The sequence below is a fragment of the Lactuca saligna genome, chromosome 1, assembly GCF_052625555.1.
Source record: "Lactuca saligna cultivar CGN05327 chromosome 1, ASM5262555v1, whole genome shotgun sequence".
In the NCBI taxonomy this organism is placed as follows: domain Eukaryota; kingdom Viridiplantae; phylum Streptophyta; class Magnoliopsida; order Asterales; family Asteraceae; genus Lactuca; species Lactuca saligna.
The window spans coordinates 47812315-47828485 of record NC_136417.1 but is presented as its reverse complement, the minus strand read 5'-3'; the positions used below and the strand labels follow the sequence as shown (position 1 = coordinate 47828485).

Below are 16171 nucleotides of genomic sequence, written 5' to 3'. Positions count from 1 at the left end.
TCACCTACACATTTGATAAAGTTAAACCTCAGTCCAGGAGCCAAAACCCTAAAGTTTGACCCAAGGTCAAAATTAGTAAAAAAGTATGCATGTCATGTTTTGAAAACCGGATCGAACCGATCGGTTCAACCGGGAACCGGTCCCAGATCCGGTTCTTAAAGGCCAAAAAACTGGTATTCATGTGAACCAGTAAAAATTGGTTTGGTTGAACCTGTAAAGCCGGCCAAAACCAGGAATTTTAAAAGATATTTGTTTTTTTTGTATTTTTTTTATATAATTAAAGTTAAAAATAATGTAATCATGATATCATTTGATTTTTCCGGTTTTTTAGACCAGTCCGAACGGTTGGACCGGTTGAACAATCAAACAAGTAACACGATCGGTTCAGTCTCCGGTCTGGTTTTCAAATCCTTGTATGCAGGTCGACATGTTGGTCAACAAGAACGCCATGCCTCCATCTGGGCACCTCACATCCATAAAAGCACAAAACAGTTGGGTCATTTGGTCGAAAACAGTCATGAATTAATTTTACTAAAAACACGTCGTGTCATTAGAAAGCGTGCCGCGATAAGGTCAAAATCAATTATTCAAAAACGACTTAATACATTAAGCCCAAGCTTCAAATTCTCAGATTTTGTCTTAAGTTATGTCTTAATGGATAAAGTTTACAACTTTGTTCATTACCAAGCTCCAAGACAACTAGGTCTAGAAACCCTCCAAGTTTGCATTTTTATACATGCATGGAGCATAAAAGAGCATGCATCCACCAAAAGCTCCAACCAAGAACTAATATCGAAAGTATTAAATGGTCCTAAGATCATGGGGTTGCCCAAACTCCATAGACTAAGCCAAGAAGGAACTAAAACATCATATATACAGATATAAACAACAAATATTCCTAGATCCTAAAATGGAAAACAATAAAGCAATGAACTAAGACTTACAAAGGACCAAAAGTATAAGGATAGCTACATCTTCACTTCCAACAACACCAATGGCCAACCTTTGGATGATTTCTTCAGTTTATGCACCAAAAACACACATAAGAGGATGAAAGGAGAGAGGATGGCTCACAATACTCAAATAGAAGAGGGTTTCACACAAAGGATGAATTGAGGTTGTTGGAGGATGAGAATGATGCGTCCTTAGGGTTAAGGGTACTTAAATAACCCTCCAAGACCCTAAATCTCAGACAAGCTTGTGGGCCTGAATCTCATTGCTATTCATATAGGCGTGTCGCGACTATCAATCTAAACAAGCCCAAATATATATACTGGGCTTCTAGATAGGCAAAGGCCCAATAAGTTAAATTCAATTTAGGAATACATACCGAGAACTTGGATGTTACATGGAACGGTCGGAAGAAAAATGGAAACACATTCATATATTGTGGAGAGAAGCAAATGAGACCATTTTCCTCTGTTTCTTAGGCTATTTTTGGCACGAAGCTTTTAGAAGTGTTTGGGAGCTTCTAGATTTTAGCTTTTGACAAAATGCTCTAGTTTAAACAAAAAGCTTTGTTTGACAGTACGAACGTTTAGCTTTTAGTTTAAACTATAAACAAAACACTCCAAATCTAAAAGCTACTTCATGTAGCATTTAACAAAACGCTACTGAGCTTTTGAAATCAATTTCCATAATTACCCTTAAAAATCTATTTATATTTTTTATTTATTTTTAATCAATTGTTCTTTTATGTAATTTTATATATTTCAAAAGCTTCTTGCTACTTTTGACAAACACTTATATAACAAATAAAAGCTACAGCTTCCTGCTAACAGCTACCCGCTATCCGTTAATCACTTCCAGCTAACAACTACTTTTGTTAATTTGTGTGCAGTCATGAAATTAGAAAGATAGATAATAAAGGGAATAAGGTTTAATTCAAAATATCATTGAAACAATAGTGACGTCGAGTTAAGAATCTAATTATGCAGTCGTTTCACTATGTTTTGGTAGTTTACATTGAAGGTTTTGATTTTGGTGTGTCGATGATTTAGGCACTAGTAGGAGGTGATTAGAAAATACTGCCTATAAAGGGGATCCGGTAGAGAGTAGGGATGATATTTGGAACCGAAAGACCAGACCAGAACCAGAATCGGACCGGAAACGGAACTGTTAGAACCAGAATATATAGAATCGATTCCGGTTCCGGGTTTAAAAAATGCCTTTGTCCGGGTTCCGGGTAATCCGGGTTTAGGTTTATCAGGTCCGGGTAAACCGGGTCTAAAAACCGGAACCTGTGTTTGGAACCGGAACCACTTTTAGGGCTAGAACCGGTTTTTGTGAAAGGTTTAAAAGATACATATCTCATTTGTAACAACGCAAATTTTCAAATAAAATTTTCATTTTAAATAAAGTGAGTTCATTCAACCAATAATATTTATTTCATGTTTCAAAACAAATACATATGTAAAATTCCCAAGATCTCAAATATCAGCAGTGTGTATGCATCATGCCGGCGCCTTCCCACGGTCCTCGCTAGTACCTGAAACACATACATAACAACTTGTAAGCATAAATGCTTAGTGAGTTCCCTAGTATACCACTTACACATATACGCCTTTCCAGGCCCGGACCTTCCGGTCCACAGTACAATGCCTTCCGGCCCATATGATAATCGCCTTCCGGCCCATAATATAATTGCCTTCCGGCCCATAAGATAATTGCCTTCCGGCCCATAACATGATTGTCTTCCGGCCCATAAACATATATAACACATAATACATTTACTCTAACGCATATATCACATATATCATATATCATACCTGACCTTCCTGTCACATAATACATTGCCTTCCGGCCCATAGAAACATACATAGCATGCATAGCAACTATTCCTTTCAATTATAGCATATATATAACACATAACATATCCGACCTTCCGGTCACACAGTCAAACCCTTCCGGGTACAGTATAGTGAGAAGACTCACCTCGTGGTAATGTAAGCTATCAACTCTTGAAACTACTCGCGCTCGATCCGCCGATCTGCAGACTCCCTATAATACCATATACCCTTATTAATACTCTTATCATTCAAGACAACTGACCCTAAGAATTTACATGCAGGTCAACTCTGGTCAACGGTCAACTTGACCGGACTCGTCGAGTGCAAAGGCGACTCGGCGAGTCTAGACGTCCTCCCCAATTTTCCCTGTTGTTCTCCTTTCTACTCGTCGAGTATCCCTCTTGACTCGACGAGGTCCTCGTGGAAGAATCGCGGGGCCACCCCGACTCCACTCGCCGAGTCTGAAGACAACTCGACGAGTTCCAATGAATCCTCAACTACTCGCCGAGTCTGAAGAACGACTCGGCGAGTCCCAGTAAATCTTCAAGCTACTCGCCGAGTCTGATCATTGGACTCGGCGAGTCCATGCCATGCAGTCGATCATCTGCCTCCTGAAATACGCATGGTCCCGAGACATGCACCCATGGGACTTTCTGGACCTCTAAGCATCCTATTACTGGGGTATAGACGATTGGGTAACAACATAATAATCTATCTAATCCCCAAATGGGTCTCATAAAACCTAGATTCGTGTACACCACCAAAACAACAGAAATGGTCCGAGTATTACCTGGAAAACGTGTTCTCTATGTCCCCAACCTTCAGAGCTCAATCCTCTTGATCTTCCTTTGACCACAACCTTGCCTCTTCTTGCCTAACAATCTCCTCAAAGTCCCAATAGCCTTCCCTTCTCCTCTAGTCGTCCACAGATGCTTAGGTTCTTCACAATCGGCCAAAAAACGTACAATGACGGCCTAAGAGGCATTATATACGATCCATAACCAAACGGATAGGGTTTCTGCTGAACAGCGTCGACTCGCCGAGTCCCTAATGGACTCGTCGAGTCCAGTCGCGAATCTGCGACCAAGTCCGTGGTCCTACTCGGCGAGTCAGGCACCAACTCGCCGAGTCCCCTCCTCAAAATGCCCCAAAAATAGTTTTAAAGCAATACCTGAAATTCCGGGCTGTTACATCATTCGTTTTGAACTCCAATTGACATGCGGTTTTTTCCAATATGTAGTTTAGAGTTTGTACATGATTTTAGACTATAAATTTGTCATTTTTAGTTTTATATTCATTGACTTATATTCCCCTAAAGTCGAGATATCAAGGCTGGAAGTTTTTAGTTTTTCAGTTTTTTGTATTCGGTGAAAGCTTTAAAACATGCATATCTAATTCGTTTGAAGTCGGATTGACATGTGGTTTTTTCCAACTTGTAGTTTACAGTTTTTAAATGAGTTTAGACTATAATTTTGTCATTTTTCGTTTAACATTCAATGATTTACAGTCCTCCGAAGTCGGGATATCAAAACTGAAAATTTTCAACTTTTCAGCTATTTGTTTTTGTACTTTGTATTATGTGAAAATGTTAACACATGCATATCTCATTTGTTTAAAGTCGGATTGACATGATCTTTTTTCCAAAGTGTATTTTAGAGTTTGTACATGATTTTAGACTATAATTTTGTTAATTTTGGTTTCATATTCAATAAGTCACAGTCCCCAAAAGTCGGGATATCAATATGTAAATTTTCAAAGTTCAAACCACTAAGTAGTAAGTAATTACAAAAAATTCTGGTTTTTCCAGGTTTTCCGTTTCTAAATCCATTTTATCCAGTTCCAACCTACCCACTTTGATGTTTCCGAATTTTCTGGTTCTAGACCCACTTTACCCGGAACCGGTTCCTATATACTGGTTCGGTTTTCTGTTCTACAAAATCTCGTTAACCGGTTCCTGGTTTTCCGGGTCTGGGTCCATCCGGTCCGGGTTTGGACCCACTTTCATCCCTAGTAGAGAGTATGATATCAAGGGTTGGGGAATGAGGAAAGCTACAAAGAGAAGAAGGTTCCACCGCTTACGTCTTCAATTGGCTTCTTAGTATTGTCAAAATTAAAACCTCTGATTCACAACTTTGATCGTTTTCTTAGCATTTTCATAATAAATTTGTAGTGCTTTTGAATCAAACACGAAGTCGAGTGTAACAAACCAAATGTTTACAAAGAAAATTTTCATTTTTCAATAATCAAACCATTTGCATAAGCCATAAATTTCCAAAAATATATGTTTTCAAATTCACATTCATTACATCATTATCTTATTTTAAAAACATCATAGTATCCCAAAACACACTAGTAAAGGAGAGATAGAGTGAACGTTGGACCATCACGCCCTACCCTTTCCCTTGGACTTAGATGTACCTGAAACAAATCCACAAACGGTAAGCTTGAAAGCTTAGTGAGTTCCCCAGAGCACACCCACACAAACACGTATAGCATAACATACTAGCTAAACAGCTATCCAAAACACATAAACCATGCATGCCAATCACATAAGGAACCCCTGGAAACCCTCCGGGGTCTTACTCTGGGTGCCATGGGAAGCTCCACATGATCTTAGCCCAATGCCTCAGGAAACCCCCGAGGTCTTTGACCTAAGATGCCAAGGAAACCCTCTAAGGTCTTACACTTAAGTGCCTTAGGAACCCCCCCCCCCCCCCCCAAGGTCTTACATACAACCACAATCACATAACATATCAAATCACAGGATGTCTAACACATGTATCATAATCACATAATGGGCCGTCCTTGGTGCCTTAGATTCATTGGTATGGTGAGGAGACTCACCTCTGTCTACTGAATACAATAGCTACTCTTTTAACAATCCGAAACCTCCCAAGCTGAATGATAATATTAATCAATGTTAGAACTTTGGTTAACCAAGGGAGCCCAGCTCCCCAACCCTTCCATAAGGCCTAATATCCATCCTTTGCTAATGGGCCCAAAGCCCAAGTCCAAAATCCTTAATGGGCTTCTTGGCCCAATAAAGGCCTAATACTAATTCCATGGCCCGCAACAATTATATGACTCATAATTCCCAGATTATACCAGGCCTAATAATCAAATGAGGCCTAAATAACCTAAGGGCCCAAAACAAGTTCGGCCCATCTGCATTGCGTACGCTCAACGTACCTTCTTGGTACGCGCCGCATATTGGGACATGGGACTACGCCTTGCGTGCACTGAGTTACGCCCAACGTACCCTCAGTTTAAGCACTTTCCCTATTAAGTGCTTAATACTCGATTCCTTTACGTCCAAAAACTAGATCTAAGTTTGTAAAGATGTCCTAAGGCATAAAGTTGGCAACTTTATGCCTTTGCATGACTCAAAAACACCCAAACTCTCCGTTAAGACCTTTCCAAGGTCTTTAACCCATGCATGAGGCCAAAGCTCTCATCAAACTTCCATTTTTATGGTACTAAAGGACTAAAGGACCTCAGATCTGTCTATCCCTTCTCCTGGAGTTGCTTAACTCTCAAAGGAGGTACAAAATCATCCAAAAGGGACCAAACAAGAAACCATATCTAGATCTAGAGATTAAGATGGAAAAGTGCAAGCTTTATACCTCCAGAAGCTTTGCAAGATGACTAAGATGCAGGATCTTGAAGCACCAACTCGTTCCAAGCTTGTAAAACCACCTCTTGTTCTTGGAATAAACACTAAAAGAGTCACAATGCATTTGTCTAAGCTCAAAATGGTCTTACACAAGTTCTCTAGAGTGTAAGGGCGTTCTAAGGCAGTGGAGGCTCTCTAGGGCTAAGTCCAAGGCACTTAAGGTCGTTTAAATAGGTCTTATGTCCGACAATTAGGGTTTTGAACCCCTGGCACGTACGCTTGGCGTACGGCTTGGTACGCCCAGCGTACCCCTATATCCTCCGTGGCCAACCAAGTGTAGTACGCTAAACGTACACTTAAGTACACCCAGCGTACTTAAGGGACCACTTATGCTAAAATGAATTTCTTGGGGGGTCTCGAGACATACCAGATTTAGGGTGTTACATCGAGCTAAGAAGCCAATTATGCAGTCATCGTATCACTTTGCATTGGTATTTTGAAAGAATGGTTTTGATTATGAAAATTTTCAAATTAAGTAGTTTTGCTTACTGAATCTAGGGCTTCTTTCACCGTACACTTGGCACTTAAACACGGTTTGGCATTGTGGATCAAAGCATTTACTTTATTGAATCTACATTGCTTTTGTGTGGTAGTCTAAATCATAGTTTTTTATTCTGAAAATTCTTCAGATGTTTATGGACTCCTTTCATTTCAGTCAAAGTCAAATTCAACATATATTTGTATCGATTCCTTTCATTGTGGAAACCTGTTATATCTCATTGTGCTTTTGTTGTTATATCCCAAAATATGGATATTTTTTTTCCATGCCAATCGATAAAAAGGAAATGGATTTGGAAAGATGATGATGGCGTTAAGATGATGGTGGTTGACTTTCAAGAAGGTGGTGTGGAGATGATAAACTGATAAGCTTTTTGATGTTTAAAGAATATAGAACATCACCTTCTTTTTCCCCTCCGATATGTAGGTGTAGTAAAAAAACAAGAACGATGCAAGTTTTTGGAATGGTCTATGTCCAACTCAGCTTCCACAACTCACATCAGCAAGTAGTAACCGGATAAGAGTGGAAAAACCTGCTAAATGTCATATATGTTATAAAAAATAAAAAAAAAATAAAAAAAGTTTTAATGCACCTAAAAGTAATTTTGGGGGTTGGTTTGGAAATTACAGTACGATGTGTGCAAATTTTGAATATTCTTCTTGTTGTTAGTGGGGTTAGTGGTCGTGATGTATATGAAATTCGTTGTCTGCCAGGTGCCAAGTGCCAATACTCCTTTGTGCAATTTTCTTCAACAGCTAGCCTACAAAACTACAAAAGTCAACTGTCCTTTCTTAATCAACTTTTTAATTTTTAATAAAACTCAAAGTATTTAGTAACATTTAAAGCTGAAGTTGTCGACTAATAAATAGTATACATAGTATTGTTTTCGTTAACAGATTTTTGAATACTTAAATGATTTATCAAGTAAGACATTTTGAAAACTACGTTGTCAAAGCTTGATATAGCTTTTCACAAATCCATGGAAAGTAAAATCTCATTATATAGAATCTTCGCTATAAAGAGTAAGAACCTTAACCAGTTGATATTACTTCAATTCATAAAAAAAAAAATGCAATTCTCACGAAGATTAATAAATTTACAAGAGATTGTATCAGAAAATGTAAACAAGTTTTCTATGTTATGCCTATTCGTGAATTTAATTGGTGAATCCATTTAACAAGATAAGTGTATTTTTTAATGAATTTAGCGAAACCATTTAACAAGATAAATGTCTTTTTTATATTTTAAAAAAGTATGGTTTTTGAGAAAAATAAGTTTTTGATATATATAGTCATTTTAATGAATAAATCATAAAAAATGAATAATGGATACATAACATTTTATTGGTAAAATGTAAAAATATCAAGAAATTTTAATCTCAATGCTAAAATCTAAAAAGTATAAATGTACACTTTTCGGTTGCTAGTTTAAGATTTTACTCACGACTCAAATAACAATTCTTATATTATTTATTACTTGTTGAACATTATCGATATCTTTAAATGTTCCTAAATTTTATTCAATTTAGAACAGTCGATTAGGAAAGAACAGTCGACCTTAGTAGATTTAAAAGTCAAAGGAAACTATTGCCTATTAACACTTGGCACTTTGGCAAAAAAAACGACTTTCATTTAAACAGCACCACCATTAACCAGTCCCCAGTAACAACAAGAAGAAATATTCACAAATTGCACACATTGTATTAAAATTTCCAAATCAACCATGAAATTAAAAGTAAATACTTGTCTGTATTTAACTATTTGAAGACATACTTTTATACAATTAACATTATTAATGGATCAAAAATATTCTTTCGGAATATATATTAGTATTGCTATGATAATTTTTTTAACCCTTTTATATTATAAATAACTAGGATTACTTTTCCAAGTGGCAGGTTTGTACCCATTTTGCGGAAATAATAAACGTTAGACCATGTAAAAGACAGTTGATTTAAGTTAAAGGGCTAAAAAGGAACATTTATGCTTACACAGTTACACACTCCACAAACACTCTTTTGCCACTCTTTGAGCTCCTCAATTCTATTTGAAAAGTCAAACATTTTGCACGTGTTGACTTTCTTTCCAAAATTAGTATCTTCTTGAACTCGTATAAAACCAAGTTCTCGCAACTTTTTGCATCATTCAATTCATATCTATATTCGTAACCACTACATCAAAAGAATCGATTGTTTTCGATCTCTTTAAGATAATCATCAAATTCCTGATTCATTAATTAATGACTGATCTCGAAAACGATGTTGAAGTTCCTCGGTTTTTCTTGTGCCCAATTTCACTTGAGATCATGAAAGACCCTGTAACGCTCTCCACCGGAATCACATATGATCGTGATAGCATCGAGAAATGGTTGTTCTCTCAGAAGAATGACGTTTGTCCTGTAACCAAACAAGTCGTCGTTGATATTGAGCTCACCCCAAATCACACCCTTCGCCGGTTGATCCAATCTTGGTGCACCATTAACGCGTCTTCCGGCATCGAGAGGTTTCCGACGCCACGCCTTCCGATCTCCAGAACCGAAATCGTAAAGCTCCTCAAGGATTCAAAGTCTCCACAGTTACAAATGAAGAGCTTGAAAAGGTTAAAAACAATTGTTATGGAGAACGGAAAGAACAGGCGGTTGATGCAATCAGCAGGAGCAGCTGATTACCTTGCGTCGATCTTAGTCAACGTGGATAATCACACCATGTCATCGCCACAGGCCGGAGAATTTAGCGATGACGATGAGTTTGTTTCAACCGAAGCCGACGAAGCTCTAAGCATTCTTTACCACCTTCAACTGTCTCCAACGGGACTTAAATCATTGTACGGGAAGACTGGAGATTTTGTTGAGACGTTGACGCGCGTGATGGAACGCGCCGCCAGTTTCAAGTCACGTGCTTACGCCGTCATGTTATTAAAAGCGATGTTAGATGTGGCGGAGCCCATGCAAGTGACGTCATTAAACCCTCGGTTCTTCATGGTGCTGGTGCAAATCTTGGTGGATGAAATCTCCCGGAAAGCAACGAAGGCAACACTGAAGCTACTCATCAACGTCTGTCCATGGGGGCGGAACAGGATGAAAGCGGCGGAGGCAGGGGCGGTTCAGGTGCTGATCGACATCCTCCTGGATTGCACAGAAAATAGAGTCTCGGAGATGGTTATTGTGGTTCTAGACCAACTTTGTCAGTGCGCAGAAGGACGATCGGAGCTGTTGAAACATGGAGGTGGATTAGCGGTGGTTTCCAAGAAGATCTTCCGTGTGTCGTCGGTGGCCAGTGAGAGGGCGGTGAGTATCTTGCATTCGGTGGCGAAATTCTCCGGCAACCGAAGTGTTTTACGAGAGATGTTGCAGTTGGGGGTGGTCGGAAAGTTGTGTTTGGTGCTGCAAGTAGATTGTGGAAGGAAGACGAAGGAGAGTGCCAGTGAGATTCTAAAGATGCATTCTAGGGTTTGGAAGAATTCTTTTTGCATACCCTACAATTTAAGTGTTTCATATCCATCTTAAAGCAAGAAAATATGGATAAATACAGTTAAGATTTATTGCTTGGGCTTGATTGTCAAGATTTCATAACTTCATGATCATAATTGTCTTGTAATTAGTTGTAAAACAATAAGATTTTCGCTCTAAATATTTTAGAAATGGGGGGAAAATAAAAACTCCTTTGAGATGTTTTTTTTTTTTTTCGAGATGGCAAAAATAGTTAGAGCTTCGAAATATCTTTCTAAGTCGTCAATTTTTTGTTTATTCGCATTCTGCAAACGTAAATCCCAACATCGTGATTACATAACTTTAATTTGTTTCTTCCCTATTATGGTCCGCTTGTATTCATTAAAAATAGGGATAATGATTTGAAAGGGTAACGAACTTTCGATTTTTGTCACATTTAGTCACTAAACTTTTTTTCGTTATCTATTTGCCATTGAACTATTGAAACTGTTCACATTTTACCCCTATGACCGGCTGTTGCCGGTCATAAGCCGGTCATAGGGGTAAAATGTGAACAGTTTCAATAGTTCAATGGCAAATAGATAACGAAAAAAAGTTTAGTGACTAAATATGAACAAAATCGAAAGTTCGTTTCCCTCTAAAAAGTTCAATGACTAAATGTGAACAAACTTCCTCTTATATTATGTTTTACCAAATTATTTATTTTTGTTAAATTGTAGCAACATTTGTTGATGAAGAAATCTATGAAATAAAAAAAATAAAAAAAAACCCTGAAAATATATTTAAAAAAAAAACAAAAACCCAAAACCGAAATAAAAAACCAATGGTTTGACATTTTCCAAAATAAAAAATCAAAATTTCCAATCTGATTTTGGTTTTACAAAAAAAATGAATCATTCTCACTGATGTGAATTATGACCATTGGTTTGGCATGCGAAATTTTGTGACATCCCATGAATATGTAGTTACAAAATCGTCTGAACTCGTAATTCATAGTAAGGGGTTAGAGTATCATCGCATGAATACGTAGTTACAACATCGCCTGAAATTGTAATTCATCACCTACAGGTTATGGCATGCTGGTGTTTCCACTGGGTTGTCTAGAATAGTTCGTGGTCACCATCTATACTCTGATAGATTACTGCATCGCCACATTGCTGGTTAAGGCTATGGTATCTCCTTTCATCGTACATCACATATTCATCATCATCTATTTACCTAATTATCATCACCTTTCTATCATCACCTATCTCTCATCATTTTATTTCATCACATTGTTGGTTAAGGTTATGCTTCCTAACTTCGAACCCCAATGTTTACTCTACTAAAGCTTCATATTCTCGGCTCTCTAGACCTAGAAGGGTCCAGATCTATCACACCAAAAAGCTCAAGATAGCTCTTCCTCTCACTCTACACACTCAAGCTCGCTAGGGTTCTCACTTATGGGAAAGGTAGTCGCAATTGAAGGCCATAAGTGCCTTTAAATATGGCTCGGCCCAAAAATTTAGGGTTTCTGCCAACAGCGTGGACTCGTCGAGTCGCCTCACCGACTCATCGAGTCCATTCATTAATCTGAGTCATTAGTCGCGACCTTACTCGACGAGTTGAGGCGTCAACTCATCGAGTCTCTCTTCTTAACTCAAAAGAAAAATACTTAAATTATGATACCTGAAAATCCGGATGTTACATTTTGTTTTTTTATTTTATAGATTTAATCATCAACAAATGTTGCTACAATTAAACAAAAATAAATAATTTTGCTAAAACATAATACAATAGGAAGTTTGTTCACATTTAGTCATTGAACTTTTTAGAGGGAAACGAACTTTAGATTTTGTTCACATTTAGTCACTAAACTTTTTTTCGTTATCTATTTGCCACTAAACTATTGAAACTGTTCACATTTTACCCTTATGACCGGTAACAGCCGGTCATAAGGGTAAAATGTGAACAGTTTCACTAGTTCAATGGCAAATAGATAACGAAAAAAAGTTTAGTGACTAAATATGACAAAAGTCGAAAGTTCGTTACCCTTTCAAGTCATTATCCCTTAAAAATAAACATCCACATTGGATTAAAAGAGTTTAATAAATTATCACATTATCATTTTATTTTTTTAAAACTTTTTGTTATTTTTTTCTAATATATGTATTAGAGATGATGAAAAAACTCATGTCGTACGGGGCATCTAATACTTTAATCTGATCTGACAAGGGAATCCTTGAGCGGACTGAGTACGGGGGGTAGGGCTGTAAACGAACTGAACGTTCGGCGAACCGTTCGTAAACTGTTCGGCGGGAAGTTCGTTTATGTTCGTTTATTTAATAAATGAACGAACATGAACAAAAATTATCGTTCGTTTAGTTAAATGAACAAACATGACCAATGGTCTCGTTCGTTTATTTATGTTCATGAACGTTCGTTTATGATGTTCATTTACGTTCGTTTATATTCGTTCGTTTAAGTTTATTTATATTCATCTATATTCAATTTTTTTATTATATTGTTATATTATATGTTCGTTTATGTTCATATATGTTCACTTATGTTTTTTTTATCTTTGTTCGTATATGTTTGTTCGTTTGTGTTCGTTTAGCATGTTCACGAACATAAATGAACGAACATGAACAAAGTAATTTGTTAAACGAACGAACATGAACAAGAAAATCTCGTTTGTTTATCTGTTCGTGTCCGTTTGTTGTTCGGCTAACTTAAACGAACGAACATGAACAAGACCTTGTTCGAGTTCGTTTGGTTCGTTTACAGCCCTAGGGGCAGGGATGGTAATCCCCGAATAAATAAACGGGGGATGAGGATACCAATCCATCCTTGCACCTGAACCTGAACCGAACACCAATATATATTTAATAAATAAATAAATATTATATTAAACAATAAACACCTAAAATTCACTACTAGAAAGAAGTATCATTAACATAATCATTCCCTCGGTTCAGCAACCACTACTAGAAAGTAAGTGTTTTAATGATACGTAAACTATACATGACACTCATTTATGTATGTCATGTTTCATTTTCATAATAATAATAATTAAAAAAACATGGAGTACACTATGTGATATATGTGTGTCATCTTAGTTTAAGTGTCGTCTTATAATTCCTAAACCCTCTTCAAGTACGTATTATCCTCTATAGCTCGATCTTCATTGCTTCACTTTTCACCGAAAATCGAACGAGTAGTGCTCACACGGCCACACAATCAACTATTGATGGAAATAGTGTTTCGGTTTTTATTGAAATAGAAGGGTTTCAGCTTATAGGGACACGAAATTGAAATCGAAGGGTTAGTGTTTTGTTTCTTACCGAAATCGAAGGATTCGTGCTCATAGAGCCACAAAATCGAAAGGTATTATTGGAATTAGTGTTTTTATAAATGAGGTATGTTCTAACTCACAATGGCGTTTTACTTTTCTTAAATCTTAATTATTTATCTCTTCGAGTTACTAAAAGCTACCTTTAAAAACATTTGAGTCCTCATCAATCATTGGTTAAAGCCATCAGGGCCGACTTTATTTATGTTTGACCAAAGATAGGGCTTATGGCCACACTTAACCCAAATACCCAATACCTATTACCATCAGTGAATCCTGATTTCTAGCCCTCATGTACACCAATTTTGTTCTTTTTCTTCTACATGCTATGTTGTTTCTTCTTTTTCTCCATTCTCGATTTCTCGGAGTCTGAATCAGTGAATCTCTGATTAACGATCAAGATTCTAGGCTCCTCCATTCTCAGCTTCTCCTGTTCCCCATAACAGCATTCTGATAACTCCTTCTCAGTTCTCATGATTTGTACTTTTGTAGGTAAACTCCATTGTTCAAAAATCAAAACATTACCATCTGTGAATATAATCGATTATTAGGCAGCATTTTGATCTCTGAAGTAAAGATCGATTATTGTCATTTACTCATCTGATTGTTTATCACTAAAGGTAAATTCTATCAGCCCATTTTTCAAAAATTGCTAATCTTTCCCAAACTCAAAGTTCACTATTACTATGTTACACTACAATGGTATTTTATATTTTCAGTTATACTTTGTGAATTTGTGAATTTTTCATTGTTCATTGATTACAAGTTTACAACAGATTACAGAATAATTTTATTCTTAATCCGTTTTCTCTCTATTTCCAGTTCTTATTTTTTCTCTGAAATGATATTTTTTTCAGTTTTCCAGATTTGATCTTTCCAATTTCCATTATCTTATATACTTCTATTCTCAAATCTCAAGTCAGCAAGCTGCAGGTATAATCATAAATCCTAATCCATCTTGGTGATTGTTTATTTTTATTGTTATTATTAATCAAATAATTAATAATTATGTCTTAATATATTCATAAAAAACATATATATATAATTAACTCCACCATTTTTAAATTTTTTAGTTTATTATTGTCGGTCCCAAATTCGGATAAAGGATGAAGGTTTATAACATTAAATATAATAAATGTGTAAGGGCTCCAAATTGTTGGTTTGCTTAGAGCCCCCAAACTTGTTGAGCCGTTCATGAGAGCCATTATATGCTCAGTCCTTTTTAATGGCTTTGTATCTATGGTGACAGGGGGCGGTATACATCATCTATTCATCGTGAATTTTATCCAATTAGATGTTTTTTAGTGTACCCTCGAAATGCTTTTATCTAAAAGTGTTTCACAATTCTCATTGATCAATCTAATCTTAGATAAGTAATAAAAGTAATTAATTAGCTGTACTGGAGAACATAAATTGTGACCACAATTGTATTTATTTAGATTAATCTTACATAATTTATCTACATTCTATAACTGATTATGTGTTTGCCAGTGTATGACCATACATTTACATGAATTAGTAAAAATATTATTAAATTTGGACTCGAATTGCCAATAAAATAATAATTAATAACCAACATTAATAAACGATAATTAGTAGCTAACCATAGAGGAGAAGATGATTCAAACTAGATGGAAGTATTTTTAGTAATTGATTGAAACCGTTAGTTAAAGAGTTTAAGTTTGTTCGAACTTGCAAAATCAGATAAAAAACCATGTTAACTTTTGCTTATTTTTAGTAGTTAGGTTAGTAAATTAAATTTGTTTGTTGTGTTCGACTTCAACTTACTTTATTATGTTATACACTAACTAGGTACACTGCCTATAAGTGCATCAAGAATATAAATAATCGATTTTTGGCTTGGTTTAAATTCAAAGCATTACTTTGTGTATTCATCTTCAAAAATAATAACAACAAATTAAGACTAGGATAGTAGGGTTGGTTTAAATTACTTTAAAGATCTTGACTAGAACATTGTTATATACAAAATTAGGGTTTTATGTAGAAAATTTTTATTATTTTGGAATATATATTTTTATTTATTTATTTATTTTTGATAAAATCTTTAAAAAAAATGGACAGAAAAGTCTTGATTATTAACATTTTGTCCAAATTAACGATTTTTTTTTTATTTTAACAAGAAATGATAGTTCATGTGATTTTCCCAGAATAATAAGATTTTTTTGTTAAAAAACATTTAAAACTTTATAAAAAAAAATTCAAAATAATAAGATTTTTCTATATAAAATTCTACAAAGTTAAGTTGATGCATGACATGTTTAAAAAAGATCCACCAAATTAGGCTATGACATTTTTTTCATATGGTTTCCATACTTTGAAATAGAAATATGAACTTTTTTTAATATTGATTATGAATGCATTGGATTAGAAAATTGAATAATAATGCCTTAAAATCAAATATGAATATTTGA

The 16171-nt window shown here is 35.9% G+C and overlaps 1 pseudogene; it reads left to right on the top strand.

The window, feature by feature from the left end:
• The first annotated feature begins 9114 nt into the window (after positions 1-9114).
• LOC145035649 (E3 ubiquitin-protein ligase PUB22 pseudogene) lies at positions 9115-10643 on the top strand (annotated as a pseudogene).
• Positions 10644-16171: the final 5528 nt, after the last annotated feature.